The sequence below is a fragment of the Dunckerocampus dactyliophorus genome, chromosome 11 (assembly GCF_027744805.1).
Source record: "Dunckerocampus dactyliophorus isolate RoL2022-P2 chromosome 11, RoL_Ddac_1.1, whole genome shotgun sequence".
Classification (NCBI taxonomy): Eukaryota; Metazoa; Chordata; class Actinopteri; order Syngnathiformes; family Syngnathidae; genus Dunckerocampus; species Dunckerocampus dactyliophorus.
In genome coordinates this window covers 2476033-2494430 of record NC_072829.1, presented here as the reverse complement: position 1 = coordinate 2494430, position 18398 = coordinate 2476033, and the positions used below count along the sequence as shown (strand labels likewise).

The following is an 18398-nucleotide window of genomic DNA, read 5'->3' as shown; positions in this document are numbered from 1 at the left end:
GACGGAGCAGAGCGCTGTCAGTTCTCCTCATCTGTGTGAAGAAACAGAGTTTTGGCCAGGTGACAAGTTCTCCTCCTATGTCCAAATATCCAGGTGTCCCAGGTGCTTCGTTTGCCTCCTTCCTTTGAGTGGCCCACATCCTCTCCTCTCTACCCCCCTCCCTCCTGATCTCTCTTTCAGCCAAACGTCTCTAGCAGACGCTGAGGCCATCAGGATGTTTGTACAGGCCTCATCCTTGACAAGGACAGGCATCTTGTGCACAAAGGAATGTCAATTTGATCAAACACGCACTTAAGAAAGTGTTAGCCATCGTGTGTTGGAAAATCCAGCGGCTACCACATGAAGTGGCTCCCCTCCAAGGCAAACACTCACCGGTGCGCACACCGAGACTCATGACTATCGGTCTCTAAACCTGGCTTGCGAACCATTCCAGTATTTATTTTTGCAGTTCAAAGCACTGGCAGCAGCCCACTTAGTGTCTGCAGTCCAGTTCAATGCACCTCTGATTGCCACAGTGAGGTTTCTCAGTCCGCAACGCTCCAAAGGCGCATCGTGTGCCAGCCACTCCACATCTGTGGTATCACCGAACTGAGCCAGCCAGCATCCACCATGGGGAGCAGAGGGTCGGCTTTTTAGTGTAGGAGGGAGAGAGATTCCGCTCAAACCACACTTTGATGCAGTTTGAGCGCCTGCTTTGTGCAGCTTGGTGTTGGAACGCAGGCCACATGAAAGGGCAAGGCCTGTTAAGCAGCAGAGGAGCGATAAAGTAATGACAAACATGACGCCCCTTGGCTGTGAAGGGCTAACCAACCTGTCTGCACATGGTCGCGCTGTGTCTTATACAGTGGAAGCTCCACACACTGGTTGGCTTCCAAGTTGTTCTAATTATAAAACATTTGCCCCATGAATTAATTTGTTCCAGGCACAAACCGTACAGGCATTTTTTGTAACATTCTTAACCAATGCTCAAAAAACTAAAATAAAGCAAAACTACTAACACTTTGAAGACGCCATGCAGACACACACTGCAAGGCGTTTGGTGAGCAATACTACTGCAACATAAGTTGTTCTAGGTTGTCCCAGAATTAATGGGTGTTGTATATCTCTCAATCAAAAAATGTCAAAACCCTGTCAAGTCAAAATCAATTTTATTGACATAGCACACATTATACTAAAATATAGTAAAACTACTCACTCGTTCAAGACACCAGACGCTGGATACCAGATACTGGAAGGTGTTTTATACGTCACACTGAAATTAGTGAAGTGTTGTACAAACATCTGTTAAAAAGAAAAAAAAAACTTTCCATCAAGTCAATTTTATTTGTATAGGGCAAGTTCACACAAAAAATGATCACAAAACATTTTACCCATGAAGCCAATCTAGAATACCACTCACACTCACACGGAAACCAACTGACTTCTATAAAGTAAATTGCTGTATCATGAACCTGAAATAAAGTGAAAGTACTCATGCTGGGAAGACAAGACTGACCTGACAAGACACATTGCGGAGAGGGAACATAAAGGTGTCTGCGGCATATTTTTCCTCTCCATGTTCAAAGGCTGAGTAGTTTTACTTTATTGTAGTTTTATTACTTGTATATGTCATTCAACTAAAACGTTAACTGGTTTATCACTGAAACATCCCAAAAGTTGTGCAATTTGGAGTTTATTTAACATTTTCTGGGAAAAGGATGGTGTTTTGGAAGCAATACTTTCACCTTGTGGTGTTTTATATGAAAGTACTGCCAGAAGTGTCATACAACTGCCAAAAAAGCCAAAGAAAAAGCAAAATGCTAATAAATAACACAAATACAAATAAATAATACAAATTATCCAAAGTTGCAAGTGTTCTTCTTTGGAGTTTCCACGCTAACAATTAAGCAAGTAATATCAATATTCTTAACTGTCGTGCAAGTGTTGTATCCTAAAACTAATATAGAGTAAAACTAATTGCCCTTATAACATTTTAAGTAACATGTCAACATTGTCAGGAACATTGGTACTGCTGACTGTCAAAAAAACAAAAAAGCAAGTTAAACCTTTAGATTTGCAGTGAGCAGGTTTAGCTTGACTTTTGAGGCAAGTCGTTCCTAAATGCTTTGGTGTGACTCCAAATTGTTCTTCTTTTGGGAGGTTTGTATTTGGAATTATCACTCTATTGATTAGCCAATTAAGTGGTAATGTTATTATATCCCACATGGAAACATGAAAGATTCTGGCCTAGATGGAAGACACAAATACAGGGAATAACTTGTCTCTTGCGAGTGATTCCCTCAAAGATGGAAAATATGTTGCATGGTTATGTGGAAAAACACTTCACATATACTGTAAGTAGTCACCACAGGTAATATGCAGCAAGCTGCGCTCTAGGGAGTGCGATCACAAAACCCAGGATTCATCTAATTGCATTCTATCCACATTGCACACGTGCATATGGTTTGTAGTCGGGCTCAACAATGTGCCAAACTGTTGTCATTCTGCAAAACCATGAACCGATGATGGCGATCCATCATGCTCAATGACACGTTGGCTCATTTTATTGTGCAAATGATGCATGCTTAAAAAATATGGCTCTTTATGCCTTTATTGCCTTTATTATTTATCGCCACATGAATGAATAATAATGCCCGGCACAGTGCGGAGAAATACTATCCCGCTTTAAAACAACTTTTTTCCAAGGGTGTTTTAAGTTTGGGATGGCAGTCATTAAAGTTGCATCAACGAGCTGAATTAGCTTTGGGGAAGATCATTGTTTGACAGCTTCCAACTAATTTTATGCATTTTGGAGTTTTCTCTTGGCTGACTTGACCCTGAATGGGCCATTCAGCAGCATGGAATTGACGGGAGGCCAAATCAGCTTCATCCAGTATACACACGTGCTCTTTTACTGCCTGCGTACTTAGCGAGTTCTTGCAACCTGCAGCCATGTCGGGCGGACATGCTGCAGGTATTCTGCAAAGGTTGAATCCAGGAAACCAGATTCTTCCTGTTTGGTGAAGACATTTCACCTTTAATCCAAAAGGCTTCAATTTGGAGTCAGACCAAGCCTCCGTCTTGCATAACAATAGGTCATTCGCCTGCCTCATGGCAAAACAGCGTAGAATGAGACAATCTCTGGGGTAGTGCTGTTAGGACATTGTTATAAGGGTCTTCCTTTGCCCGTATTCAACCTGTGAATGACTGAGAGTCTACACACAAATGCTGCAGGTACAAGCCATTCCAAGATCATCTGTTTTGTAAGATGCTCCACCAAGATCTTGTTGAACTTGTGCTGCCTCCCAAACAGGGTGCCTGTAGTACTCCAAGATGAGAAGAAATATTGTCCCATCACCAACCACACACAAAAAAAGAGCTATGGAAACTACCAGATACATTTATTTCAAATCATGTTCTTCATGCTCGTTTTTTTTAAATCCCCAAATCAAAGGCAGCTGTGGTCGCTTGAGTCAAGAAAAATAAGCCGAAACTGCAAGAAGTGAAGGATCCCTCCAATGCGCCCACATTAGCGTTGTGTACATGTCTACAGCACGGCCAAGCTGCCGTTTATCCATCCATCCATCTTCTATACCGCTTTATCCTCACTAGGGTCTTGGGCAAGAAGCGGGGTACACCCTGGACTGGTTGCCAGTCAATCGCAGGGCACATAAATCATTCACACTCACATTCACACATACAGTATGGAAAATTTTGAGTCATCAATGAACCTAATATGCATGTTTTTGGAATGTGGGAGGAAAATATCATAAAGTAATCCTAAACACCACAATACTAGCACGAAAAGAACAGACTTGATTAAATATTCCAACACAATCTTTGCTTCCAAAACACACCACATTGTTTCTGAAATGTAGCAGCCGAGCTTTAAAAGTGATGAACGCCCTGCTGACCAACGCGGAACCTGCTCGGAATAGAAGCTTCCAGGTTTGTCTCAGGACTGCCACCAAATGTCATTTTGACGTAGCACTCGTGGAGCACACAAGTACAAATGTTACACCGTGTCTCGGCTGAATTTATGAACATACTTGTCACTTACTGATGATGAATTCTTGCTGAAGATATAAATCCTTTTTTTCTATGTGGACACTCTTGAAGCCATTTTGAAAAGTCGAAAAGAAAAATTTCATCATGCTCTACAGTCCAAAGATTGCCCCGAGGGTACATTATAGCGATCTAATTTATCTTATTATGTTTTGTGTAAAACTAAGACATGAATAAGATCAAATTAAAAGCACAAAATGAATGCCGACCTACCATCCACCAGTTCCAGCCAAGTTTTTCCAGAGAGATGATTACATCACTGTTTGACGTGTGTGGTTACAGGCAGTGCGCTAGCATCAATTAACTGCATCAATTAACTATGCACAAATGTGCACATTAGCACTCAATAAGTCATCCAAACTTACTTTTATGCATTCCCACATAGTATCAGCATTTGACACCAAATATGAGATGAAAGAAAAATGGTAAAAAAAAACAGTAGTAGTCTATCTGTGCGGCATATGAGAGAAAGTTAGCACACGCACAATGGACATGCGTCAAGTGAGACGGATGTAACAGAGAGAATCCGGCCACTTTTCAAAAGAAAACATTAAAAAAAATGAAATAATGGAAATTATTTTTTACCAAATAATCCACGGACCGGTACCGGGCCGCGGCCCGGGCGTTGGGGACCACTGCTATACACAATATTGTTTCCACTTTTAAAATTAAAATTCCAGTTGAGTAGTTTATACCAGGGGAATCACTTAATTACGCAGATCGCCAACTCAATGCTATTTTCCAAACAGTTCCTCGGGCCGGATGAAATTGCAGCGCGGGCCAGATCTGGCCCCCGAGCCTGAGTTTGTGCTTTACATCTTAGTAAACAAATATAAATTGCATAGTTATAGTTAAAATGCCAAATCTACTCACCTGATTTGGTAACAATGGATTGTTGATTTAATGTCAAGCATCATTAAGTCATTCATCCAAGGTTGTCTGCACTTAAAACCAAAGTATTACCCATCAACTTGTCTTGGCGGTGTCGTCAATTTCCAGTCGTTGGTGGTTTAGATGCAGTATACAGCAACCTGCACTATATACACACATTCTATGTACTTTGTTGGATTCTCTTGCTGACAATCCTCTGCAGAACACTCAAGGATTCAATGCCATGTTTTGCCATTGAGCTCAATCCACTGTGCAGCTGGAGGTCAGGGTTGTTCAGTAAAGCCTTTCTTACACATGAAGGTCAGCCTGCGCATTCATTTCCCCATAAATGATTGCAGTATGTGGCCTTCATCAATACATACAATCATCCTTGCTTGGATGACTTCACTCTTTTGCTATTGCGCTCCAATCCCCTTAAGGAAGACCGATTAGTATTGTCCCCCCACACAAAAGTACTTCAGAGGTCCTGGTGTTCACCCTCACTGTGTCAAGACTCAAATCTACAGGATTAGATGCTCATAAACTAGTGATGAGATAATCCTGTTGGGCCGTCTTCTCTTTCATAAAATGGAAAGTCAGGCTTCCCAGAAGTAGGTGTCAAAGGCAGACACCGTGGTCCGCAGACATGACGGTTTGAGTGTCGTAGAGGCCATTTTTAATAAGATGCAGACGTTGCATGTTTGCTGCTTTAAGCGGGCGTGGCGCAGCAAAGTGACTCATGTTCAGGTTTTATCTGCCGAAGTAAGGAAAGCGAGTCAAGACGGCAGAGTTGCTGGAGGATTAGTCGCTAATTGGGTTTAAGTGCACTAATATTCAGAAAAATGGTGTCAAACTTGGGCAAAACCCTTTGGAATTTGGTTGGACGCGGACGCGTTTTCATAGGCTTATGTACGATTTCTGTTTTTGTAAATGAAAATGTGTTTTGTACCTTACTGTAAGTGGAACATAGTAAATATCTTCATAGGTATTTGTTTAAGTGACTTCTACTACTTCTACTTCTACTAGGTGTCAAAGCTTGCACCCCTACTCTCTTGCCTGTGCTGTTATTTTATACAAAAATACACCACATGTTGGCGCTAGAGCTGCAGCCATGAATGCATGATTCATCAATTATACAATTAATGGACAACAATTTTGGTATTTCAGCAATTTTTTTATTTAAAAATGTAAATATCCTCTGATTTCAGCTTCTAAAATGTGATTTTTTTGTAATTTCCTTAGTCAGCCGTGAAAGCAGACCTTTTATGTTTTGGTGTTTTTGGTGTTTTTGGAGGTCATATTGGTTTGGTCAGTCTAGGGCAGGGATGTGCGACCCGCGGCTCTTTTATCCTTCTGCGGTGGCTTTGGCCGGTGTATGCCTCTGAGTAGTCACCAAAGTGTTTTCTGGTGAGTCAACTCGGCGCTGGCACTGGTCAACTACAGTAATTAGCTTGTTAGCTTCCTTTGTCACTAATGAACGACACATGGAAAGTGGTACTGAAACTGAAACTAATTGCTGTGTTACAACACTTCTGTTGCGAATGTCGATCTGAAATCAAAGGAGACGGCCTAGGAGACGGCCTAGGAAACGGCCTAGGAAACATGACATGAACATTGCCAGGTGGCGTCAGGTGTGGCTCGTCAGGAAGACAGAAACGGAACGTGACAGTGCGAGTGACAATGCGCTGAAGGAAACTATATACCGTATTTTCCGGACTATAAGACACTTTTTTTTCATGGTTTGGCCGGTCCTGCGACTGATACTCCGGAGCGACGTGCATATGCTCCAGGCTGTGTGCAGGTATCTGCTACTCCTACCTCTCTTGTACTGCTGAAAATGCACAATGTAAACGTCAGTTTATAAAGACAAGTGAGAAAGACAATGCTCCCAAAAAGAAAATCATATTCTGCAGATTACAAGCTGCAAGTAAACTAGTTATGTTGTTGAGGCTATCGCTACCTGAATAACTTAATACTGTATGTAAACATACCACCTACTCACGTTACGTTAACAGACGCCTACTTAGCCTGTTCTCCATTTTACTGTTATTACTAGAACTTGCCTTTCAAGATGAAGTGTTTGCTCTTGGTCTCAGATTTTAGAAAATACATTTCCCCCCAAAAAATGCGACTTACAGTCCAGTGCGACTTATGTATGTTTTGTTGTCCTTCAGCATTTTTGGCTTGTGCGACTTATGCTCCGGAGCGACTTCTGGTCCAGAAAATATGGTTGTAGCGTTACCTTCAATTTCGCGGTCAAATAGGTTTTGTGGCCACTTGAGTTTTAATTTGGTGTAAATTGGCCCAAAAGACTCTTTTGATGATAAAGGGTGCCCCTGGTCAAGGGCCTAACTGATTACTTGATTCGTCGAGACAGCAAGCTTCAGATTAACGGACGAAGAACATAATCGTCAGATGAAGTCCTAGACTGCCACAACATTAGGATGTTCAGCCCCATCAGCGTAACGTTTGGGGGACTGACAAGCACGTGTGTAAAATCTGAGCAAAACTGGTTTAAAAATACGGCTGGTGTCAAGCAAAATATCTTTGCAGGGACTTTGCAACTAATTGCAACTAATGACTACAAACATGATTTCTTTGTTAGCATGAACTCAAATGATCAACCTGTCAAGTGCAAGCCAAAACAACACGAATTAGGACCTCTTTCAGCCAATCAGATGCCAGAGGACAGTCCATCCATCCATTTTCTATGCCGCTTCTCCTCATTAGGGTCACGGGGGTATGCTGGAGCCTAACCCCTACAGGCGGGGTACACCCTGGACTGGTGGCCAGCCAATGGCAGGGCACATATAGACAAACAATCATTCATACCTACGGACCATTTAGAGTCGCCAATTAACCTAAATGCGGGAAGAATGTGGGAGGAAAGCGGAGAACCCGGAGAAAACGCAGGCACGCACGCACGGGAGAACATGCAAACTCCACACAGAGATGCCCAACGGAGATTCCAACCGAGGTCTTCGCCATCTCCAGGATGCGACTGTGTGGCCAACATGCTAACCACGAGACCACCGTGCGGCCGCCGGAGGACAGTCATTTAACAAAAATGCAATACCAAAAACGGACAAACAATAAACACACACAAAGCAAAAAGAAAAAGCTTTTTCCCAACTATATGCAAACTCAAAAAATGACACGTGGAAAATGTTTAGCTAGCATTTTCCCAAAAGCTTTTTAACGAGTGTAGCATGTGAAGCCAAATACATTCATGTGGACACTTTTCACACAGCGCGGTCCATCCTTCACACTTTTATACTCAACATTTTTATGTAGTAACATTAAAGAAGCATCAAAGCCGGCGGCCCAATTAGGAGCTGTGGCTACAGGAAGTGGTTCAACACACGTCAGAGTAGCCACTGAGGTCCACAGTGAGATCCAGCTGCGCAGCGATGATCGTCGCTTACTGGAGGCCACCAGCCCACCCAAGGAAACATCGTGGCCGTCCAGAACGTGTCCCCGTTCCGCCATAAAAGTTTACTGTTGTCAGGTTTGTGGACGCCTCCAGATGGAGAAATCAGACAAGCGAGCGCTTTGTGCAAAAGTCTGATTGTGGCACTTTATCAAAGGTGACGTGTGCTGTGTGAAACGAACACCATGCAGCGATGCACTGAGCATATGACCATGCTGCCTTTCAGCAGACTGCTCACTCTTTGGTCGTTACATCACCCCAAACCCTGGTTGCTAATGACTGAATGCAATACTGCATGTGGTCATGTTGCTCATAAACACCCAAACATAAGCTCCTTCAAGCTGGTAAAAATGCCAAACCCAACATGATTCACTGATATTATTTATCAGAATATAAGGCACCATACATTTTTTACATCAAAGTATCTTCCCAAGTTCCGAAGTGTTATCTAGCTTGTTAGCTATTTATCTAACTAATTAGCTTTTGCTAGCTATTTATACTGCCCACAAACTAAGTAGCTAGCTAGATATTACTAGCTGATTGGCAAACCCGCTAGCTAGCCTCATAGCGTTGACTAACTCGCTCACTTATGGGCTAGGTATTTGTCGTACATGTAGTATGTATACAGTATGCATGGTATATGCTAACTAACTAGCTATATTGCGATCTTGCCAGTAAGTTTAGCAGCTATGCGTAGCTACATATTGCAAAATATATGGTAGCATGTCCACGTCTTCTGAAGCGTCCTAAAAAAACCTAAAAATGTTTGTGAGAAAATGCTCACGAAAATGAATAAAAATAGTGTCAAAATGGAGGTAAAAATGTGCAAGTTGGTCATGAGACAACATTTAACAAAATTTAAGGTATTTTACTTGTGTATTTTGCACTTTGATCAGACTTTGCATCCAGCTTTTGGGGTGAAATTCTATTGTGTATTTTCCAATTAAAAAGTAACAAAAACATGAATTGAAATGGAGGTAAAAATAAGCAAACAAAAAAAAAATAGCAAGTCAGTCATGACATCATTTTAAAATTTAAGATACCGTATTTATGTTTCCTATTTTACCATGTATCTTCCCAATTTCCAAAGTTTTATTTAGCTTTTTAGCTATTTAACTAACTAGCTAGCTATAGATGACTGACTAGCAACCTTGCTAGCTAGTTATACTGCCCACAAACTAATATGCTAGCTAGTTGCCTATATACCTAACTCACTTGTGAACAACCTAGGTGTTTGTTGTACATATATGTATACGCATGGTATACGCTAACTAGCTACATTGCTAGCTTGACAGCTAGCAAGCTGATGAAAGGACGAGGAGTGGCAGTCAACAAGACTCGTCAAAGTTTCCGCGCCTAACTTGAACGTCTCGCCACAGGAAACCACAACGAGCTGTTTCTCCCATCCCACATTTAAGGCGTATCTTGTGAGTAAATGAAGCTGCCGACACCATCTGCAACAAGGCGCTAAATAAAATATATGAGCGCTTGTCGCGCCCACGCAGGCTTCCTCACCATTCCAGTCGGGCTGGTGCGCTTCCTCTCCCGGTGTCTAGTGGGTACATCTGGAGAAATAACTACTGCAGCGCCACAACAAGGGCCGGGAAGACCTGCTGACAGGTCGACAAGTTCACTTCAAGGCAAACAGATGAAAAATGGCGGACGCTGTTAGTCTTTGGTCACACTTTTCACCTTGAGAAAATAAAACAAGAACAAATGAAGACGTTTGTCGGTTCGTTCATGAGCTATGGTGTTTCAACAGGATAAAAATAACATTGAGATTTATCTGTTGGCTACTCAATAACTACGTGACTGATTGATTATCTAGCTTGCTAGCCAACTATAGACATTGCTAGCTAAATAACTACAAAGGAACAGCATCAGAATTGAGTGCTAAATACAAGCTAACTCTATATCAGTTACTGCTAACTATAGTGCTCAGTCACTCATTAGCTAGCCATGTATAGCTATCAATTTATTGCCAACTATGTAATTAACTAGCAACATAAGACAAACTCATTAGCTTTCTAGCTAGCTATATAATGCTAACTAACGACATAGCTACTGTATATGTACTGTATCTATATGTTGCTTACTATAGCCTTACTAAGTTAATTATCAATAGCTGACACTGTTCCTAAGTCATAACTAGCTAGACATCACTAACTTACTAGCTGGCTTGTTAGCTAGCTATATCTTGCAAACTAACTATGCAGGTAACTAAACCACTACGGTATATGTACCATATCTATATATTGCTAACTGAGTATTTACTGCAAAACTAATAAGTTGATATTTATCATTAGCTAACACGCTAACACTATTTCTAAGTAATTAACTAGGTAGAGATCAATAAATTACTAGCTGGCTTGTTAGCTTGCTATACTGTATATTGCAAACAAACTACAGTATGTAGGTAACTTTACCACTACAGTATATGTACCATATCTATATATTGCTAACTGAATATTTACTGCAAAACTACTAAGTTAAATATTCATCATTAGCTAACAAGCTAACACTATTTCTAAGTAATTAACTAGCTAGATATCACTAACTTACTAACTTGCTTGTTAGCTAGCTATACTGTATATCGCAAACAAACTATGCATGTAACTACTGTATACCGCTGCAATATATGAACTATATCTATATATTGCTAACTGAGTATTTACTGCAAAACTACTAAGTTAAATATTCATCATTAGCTAACAAGCTAACACTATTTCTAAGTAATTAACTAGCTAGATATCACTAACATACTAACTTGCTTGTTAGCTAGCTATACTGTATATCGCAAACAAACTATGCATGTAACTATACCGCTGCAATATATGAACTATATCTATATATTGCTAACTGAGTATTTACTGCAAAACTACTAAGCTGATATTCATCATTAGCTAACAAGCTAACACTTTTCTAGGTAATTCGAATTTTGCGGCTACATTCACGGTTTTTCAAATTAAATGAATTGATAAATGATCACTGTTTTGTGGTTGACTATGGCCAATTATTAGTTAAAAAATATGCATATTTAATGAAATTGTATGTATTCCTAGCCTAAATTAAGCATTTTCAAGCATAAAATAGCTTAATGAACAAAAAAACAAATAAAGGCATTCAGAAGACGCATTCAAAGACTTAATATAGGGTTTTCTACACCGGTCACTAGGTGTCAGTAATGTTACATTGACAGCAGTTGGTACAGAAAAAAAACAATAAGTCTCCCAATGCTAGAGTGTGAGTCTATGTTATATCTTATTTATGTCTAATACGTCTTATCTTCTCTTATTATGTCTGCTATATTGGGAAATATGAGGGCTTTTATCCTGTTAAAAACTGTATTTAGAAGGTTGTAAGCAGGAAGGAATCCCACTCGGCAGAAATTCACCGATCAACTAACCACGATAACCGAGGGATTACTGTAAATAATTCTAAATTACTGTCTTATTAGCCACAGTAGTTATACTGTATATCACTAACTTACAAGCTGTTGTCATGACGCAATCCGTACGGGAAACACGATCGGTTGTGCGCATGCGCGGGACCTACATCGCTTCCTCCGAGGTCACGTGATGTGGTAGTTATTTTTGAAAATGTCAATAAGCATACTTCATACATGCAATCTATTGGGGGGTTATTTCATTAGTGACTCTTATTAAAATACTTGGTTAGCATGCGGATGTTTCTATCGTCTTTATTGACCAAGACTGAGCTCCGTAAAAACGTACGCAATGCACGTAGCACAGACCGAAACGTCGTATCGGGACAAAGACAATCAAGCACGTGCAATGCAGGGATATTTGAACATAAGCAACCTGAAGATGAGCGCAACGATGGATTCATCTGGAGCAGGGGTGTCCAAACCTTTTCCAGCGAGGGCCACAAGGATGCAAGGACCATGTTGATATTTTATCAAGAAAAAACTGCATCGTCGCTTTTTGATATCAGTGAAAAAGCGTATTGTTAGTATCAACTCCGCTCTTTGCTTTTTTTTCCCATTTAAAAAAAAAATGTTCCCAATATTTCAACTTTCTTCCCAAATAAACGTCATACTTTTTTTCTTGTAACATGACGACTTTATTCCCACGTTTGGACGCCACTTTTTCGCCCAACCTAATTTTCCAAAAATCACAACTTCATTTTGTTGTGATTGTTTGTCACAATATTCTGACTTTCAAAAAGCGCCATATTTGTCTTTAATATTTCAGCTCTATGCTACTAGAATAACATTATTTTTCCTCACAATATTACGAGTTTATTCTCATGAAAGTGACTTTTTTTCTCCTTCGAATATGCTTTTTTTCTCTTAATATTTGGGCTTTATTCTGGTAATATCACTGCTGATTTTTCTATTTCTCCTGTGTTTTTTTATATTTTAATGTTCCAACTATTTCATCTCTGCTCTTGTGAATGTTCTCATAATCATGACTTTATTGCCCTCATATTTTGACTTTATTCTGGTAATATTCTAACTGTTTTCTGCTGCCTAATGTCCCCAAAATGACAACTTTATTCGCTGTTTATCATACTACGACTTTTAAAAACTCCAGTACTTTTTCTTTAATGCAGTATTTCATGCTAGTAACGTGACGTTATTTTTCCTGTTGTTGTTTTTTGTTTTAGTTCTTCGTTAAATTCTATTTTTAGAATGCCCCGGGCCGTGGGCCGCAAATGGCCCCCGGGCCACACTTGGCCAGCCCTGATCTAGAGGATCCAGCGAGTAGAGAAATACGTGACGCACGCGCAGTCAAAATCTCGGTGCCCGACGCTAGGCTCTGTACCTGCCGTGAAATAGGCCGACGGGTGGCATAGACTTCACATGCGTACTTGTTGTGGTACAAATCGGCCTGGCCAACATGTGACTGCCGAAAACTGGGCCAAGCGGATGTACGCGTTGCTAACTCGGTCACAGGGATGAAAACGGTGTGCTAACCAACACAACACAACGGCATTCAGCAATGAAAGAGTCAACACTGTAAGCAGCTACTTTAATGAGTTAGTCATCAGGGATCTAACGAGGAATCTAACGAGGAATCCAGCGAGTCTGCACGCTGAACGAGGGGGCTGTCTTTGATCATTAATAACATCTGAATGTTATTTTTCCTGGTTCTTGTAGTCGGTTTCCAGCGAGGACGCCTGGTAGTCGTGGTAATGTCTTCCAGCTGTGCATCACCCCCCTCCTCCAAGCGGCCCCCTCAACCAGTCTTATCTTCGCATGAGGTGAACTTTCCACTCAGCGAGTGGCCCCCACTATCACAGAGCGAGAGAAAGATTGAGTGGAAATTCCTTCATTTGGATTTGGTCTGCAGAAGCCGTCTCGCACATGAAAGAAGAATTCATCAGGATCAAACCCTGACAGGCTCCGCGGTGCCCTCGAATCGTCTCCACGTTCAGAAGATGAGGACCCACATCTAGTTAGTTATTGTAATTGGTCACCGAGTCCCGCTAAGATGCAAGCCACCTGTTTGTGACATCCTCCCGCATCTCCGATGTGTGCTAGCAAGTGTCCAAAACGATCCAGTAAGCTAACGTGACGTTTTGATGGTCGCTTCACATTGCAGGGCCAGGAAGCTGACAAGATTCACACCGCGGAATCAGCGGATTCAACCTCTGGCAGCAGAGTTCTATCATCCCAAATGGAGGGGGGAGCAAATTGTGGCGGAATGAGGCATGCGGGGGCCCAAAGGAGCGCACTTTAGCATGGACGTGTGCGCAGCCAAGGGAAGGAAACACACGCAACTCCATCCAAACCGCAACATTTCACCAAATGATCTTCACTTTTGCTCACGCTGTTGTGACATTTGCCATCTTTCTTTTCAAGCGGGGAGTTCTTCATCCTGTCAGAAAACAAGCTAACGCTGGCAAGTCATGAACGCGGTGCGCACATGTCGTACTTGAAGGCCTCCGACCAAGACGATAAAAGACGGTTTGCGCTTCAGCTCGAAGACGAATCGCCAGGAAATTTCCCTCATTCCTGCCAGGATGGATTGATGTGTTAACCTTTCCTGGGAAATGCTTCACGCTGGCATTTAAACTAAACTACTCCTACGACCCTTCAAATCAGTTCCCAAAGCTCGAACACCGTCCAAGTAGTCATCAGCACCTTAAAGCAGTTTCTGCAGTTTGCAAAGGGCCAACGACAAATGAGCCCTGGGTCGCGGACGGCACACGGGCTGCGCTTTGGGCACACCTTGTGGCTTTTTGTTGGGTTTGGGCGCGTGGCGTTTTCTCTGTGAGAAAACCACAAATCTACATCGTGTGCACAATTACTATGCAAGTCAGTATCTTGACCATATTGTCATTTTTATGCATATTTTCTACGCACAAACCGAATAAACTTGAATGTCTATTAGCTTTAAGCATACCAGGTGATGTGCATGTGTGTACTGAGGGAGGATGTGACCTTAGGAGATCAACACCCTTTATTAGGTTATTATTAGGCAGCTTCTTTTCCTCTGGCAAAATGGGCCAGAAAAAAGACTGAACAGACTCTGAAAAGTCAAGAACTGTAAAACATCTTTCATAAGGATGCAGCACTCTTGAAATTGCTGAAATCACCAAGATGTTAGGAAGTGACCTTAGGAACCATTCAATGTTTCGTTGCAAGTGCACAAAAGGGTCGCAAAAAACATGTCGAGAGAAAAACATGCAAATTAACTGCCAAATATTTGAGAGAAATCAAAGGTGAAGCTCCCAGGAAGCCGTGATCCTCCAGCGCTGTCACATTCCAGAGCTGTGATCTACCCGGAGTGTCCAGAAGTACGGCACATGGCGCTCAGCGGTCAGGGACATGGCCAAGGTAAGAAAGGCTGAAACCCGACCACCACTGAACAAGACACGCAAGTTGAAAGGCTAAGACTTGGCCAAGAAATATCTGAAGTTTTATGGCCTGATGAGACGAGAGTGCCTCTTGAAGGACCAGAGGGATGGGCCCCTGGCTGCATCAGCAATGGGCAGAGAGCTCCACTCCAACTCAGATGCCAGCATGGTGGAGGTGGGGTACGGGTAAGGGCTGGAATTATTAAAAGATGAACTTGTTGGGCCTTTTCAGCTTGAAGATGGCCTCAAACTCAACTCCCAAACCCGCTGCCACCTTTTTCCCCACACAGTGGTTCAGGAAAAAGTGTGCATCTTTCAAGACCACCACGATTTTTATGCAGGACAATGCTCTATCTCATGCGCCCAAGTACTCCACTGCGTGGCTAGCTAGTAAAAGTCTTAAAAAATGATGACATGACCTCCTTGCTCACCTGACGTAAACCCTATTGAGTACTTGTGGGCCCTTAAAAAGATTTACAGTGAAGAAAAAAGGTCCACGTCTCTGAACAGTGTCTGGGAGGCTTTGGTTGCTGCTGCACAAACACTTGATGGTCACATGATCAAGACTGACAGACTTCAGGATGGAAGGCTATCTTGGTCACCGATTTATTTTTTGGAAATGTCAGAAATATTTATTTGTAAAAAAAAAGAAAATAAAGTAGTGAAGTGGGAATATTTGTGTTTCTTTTGAGCTGCCTAATAATCCTGCACATCGAGATATTCTCAACAGAAGCCAAAACCTCACTTTCACTTTCTGAAATATTCATGTTGGATGCTTAGTAACATTTTGGATTGACAAGAGCACTGTTATTGTTGAATAAGAAAACTAATAACCAATAATGCAAATTGCCTAACAATTGTACACAAAGTGTATTTTTGCTGTATTTGCTGCTGGACGCATTGTCTCGTAACACTTGTTGCTTGTGTTTTTACTATGTTTAGCGTTTTACAATCGTAGGAAGAAGTTGTAAGATGCACCTACGATGCTGTGTCTTTTATTTTGCTATGAGGAAACATGACGGAAGGCAAATCATTTGAGAGCGAGCAAGATATTATTGCACATTCAAAGAGGCATACCTGCCAATCCTCCTGTTTTCCCCAGATTTTGCCCTTATTTTTCGTCAACTCCCCATTTAAACAGTTTCCATACATTTCCTGTATTTAATTCTTAAAAATTCTCAACCACACTCGAGCCACAGCAACCTGCAAGGACAATGGTGCTGGGGGCAGTCGTGTCTTTCCAACCACCCACGCCAGGAAAATTTTTATTTCCCAACATCTTCCGGAGAATTTCCCTTATTTATTTATTTTTTTTATTTCTCCTTATTTTGCAGAGAATTTCTAAATGTTTAATTCCCTTCATTTTCTAATTTTTGTGTAAAATGTCCTTTTTATTTTCCTTTATTTTCTGGAGAATTTCCATTATTTTATATTTTTTCCTTATTTTCCATAAAATTCCCCCTTTTTTTAATGCCCCTTATTTTCTTGTAAATCTTCATTATTTTTTTTATTTATTTTTTTATTTATTTATTATTTTTTTTATTTTATTTATTTTCTGAAGAGTTTCCCTTCTTTAAAAAAAAAAAAAATCCCCTTATTTTCCATATAATTGACCTTATTTTTTTATTTCCCCTTCTTTTCCCCCCCGGAGAATTTTCCTTATTTTCTTAAAATTGTCCCTTATGTTTTTATTTTCCCTTTGTGGGAGAATTTCCCTTATTTTATTTTTTCCCTTATCTTCCAGAAAATGTATCTTATGTTTTCTTATTTCTCCCTATTTTCTGTATAATTTTGTTATTTATTTTTTACTTATTTTCTGGAAAAATGTCCCTTATTTTTTCCCCTTATTTCCCAAAGAATTTCCCTTATTTTCAAATAAGTACGGTCAAAGTCAACGTCCTATCATCTACTCCTTTACCACGCAGCCTGTAAAACACTGTGTGAGCATTGTCTGTGGAAAGTGCTTTAGAAATGCATTTGAATCACTTTCTTACTTAATTCCTCATGGCCACACAAACGATGAAAGGAAGGTAAAGGCATGGTCACATCTCCAAAAAAAGGCGTTTCAGACTTGATCTTTCCACTGCTGCAGAGGAACATTGTGGATTAAAGCAATATGGATGTTGCCTTTTGCCAGAGCGTCTGCAAAAAACGTGTGCGTAACAAGCTGTGACTACAGAAGCAAACTTTTTCCATGCGGAGCATCACGGTGCAAAAGAAGAGTCGAGAGTTCAAACGCGCCGTGCCTCCGCTCGGCCACGACCTCGCCGAGGCTTCGTGTTCTGTGGAGGGTCGTCGGGAGGGGGAGGGGGTGCAACGCAGATGTTCGGTGCACCAAGAAAGGATGGAGGAGACGCCGCCAGAGCTGGCAGTCGCGCGCCATTTGCTGCTCCGCTGTGATGTGGCCGACGCGAGGAAGAAAGAAAAAGCTCCCGTGTCTCTTTTGGCTCCCATGGAGAGACTGTCATAGTTACATTTTTCAGCTTATACTTTTCATATCGTACTCTGTCTTCTGTTAGCATGATCAAGAGCAGCTCACTGATTGGTCACCGCATCCTGCTAATCCATCACTCTGGTGCCGCTACGTTATGACACATTCCCACCACATACTGTACATTTGCACACACAAAACTCAGCGAAACACACAACACAAGCGCTTTCTTCTTTAACCACAAAATGCATCTGGATTTTGGTGCACTAAAGCTCCCTTAGACCATTGATGGTAACGCTCGTAAGAGTAACAAGTCAGTCATATATTTTTTTAAATGCTTAAATCTCTAGATCAGTTTCAGCTCTGTTGATTTTTTTTGCCCTTTTTGTAAAAAAAAAAAAAAAACTTTTTCTTACACAAAAAAAAAATGCAATATTTTCCAAAAAATAGTTTCCAAATGGAATATTTGATGTGAGGTAATCACGACCCAGAAAAGGTAAATGATTCATAACAACGCTGATTTTGCTGCAAACAGAATTGATGAAAAAGCCACATTGAACATGCAGTAACAAAAAACACAAACCATTAGCGTGTAAAGACAAAAGAACATAAAGAATAGGAAGCTTACTGGCAGGGCCTCCACATTTGCTGCATTGTTTGCACGTTGGGCACTGCTTGCGTTCCGGTACAGCCGGCTGTGGCTGCTGCTGCTCCTGTTCAGCTTCCTCTTCCTCCTCCGCCTGACCTGAAACCTCCCCTTTGCATCTCCTTGACCTGCCTTGCTGCTGATGCTTCTTG

General features: G+C 41.3%; 1 long non-coding RNA gene across 1 annotated transcript in view; it reads right to left on the bottom strand.

Moving 5' to 3' along the window:
- Nucleotides 1-10002, bottom strand: part of LOC129189596 (uncharacterized) — a 51442-nt gene extending 41440 nt beyond the window's left edge. Inside the window, exon 1 of the long non-coding RNA XR_008572818.1 lies at nucleotides 9860-10002. This is a non-coding gene — a long non-coding RNA (uncharacterized LOC129189596). The remainder of the gene's footprint in view (nucleotides 1-9859) is intronic.
- Between the last annotated feature and the right edge of the window lie 8396 nt (nucleotides 10003-18398).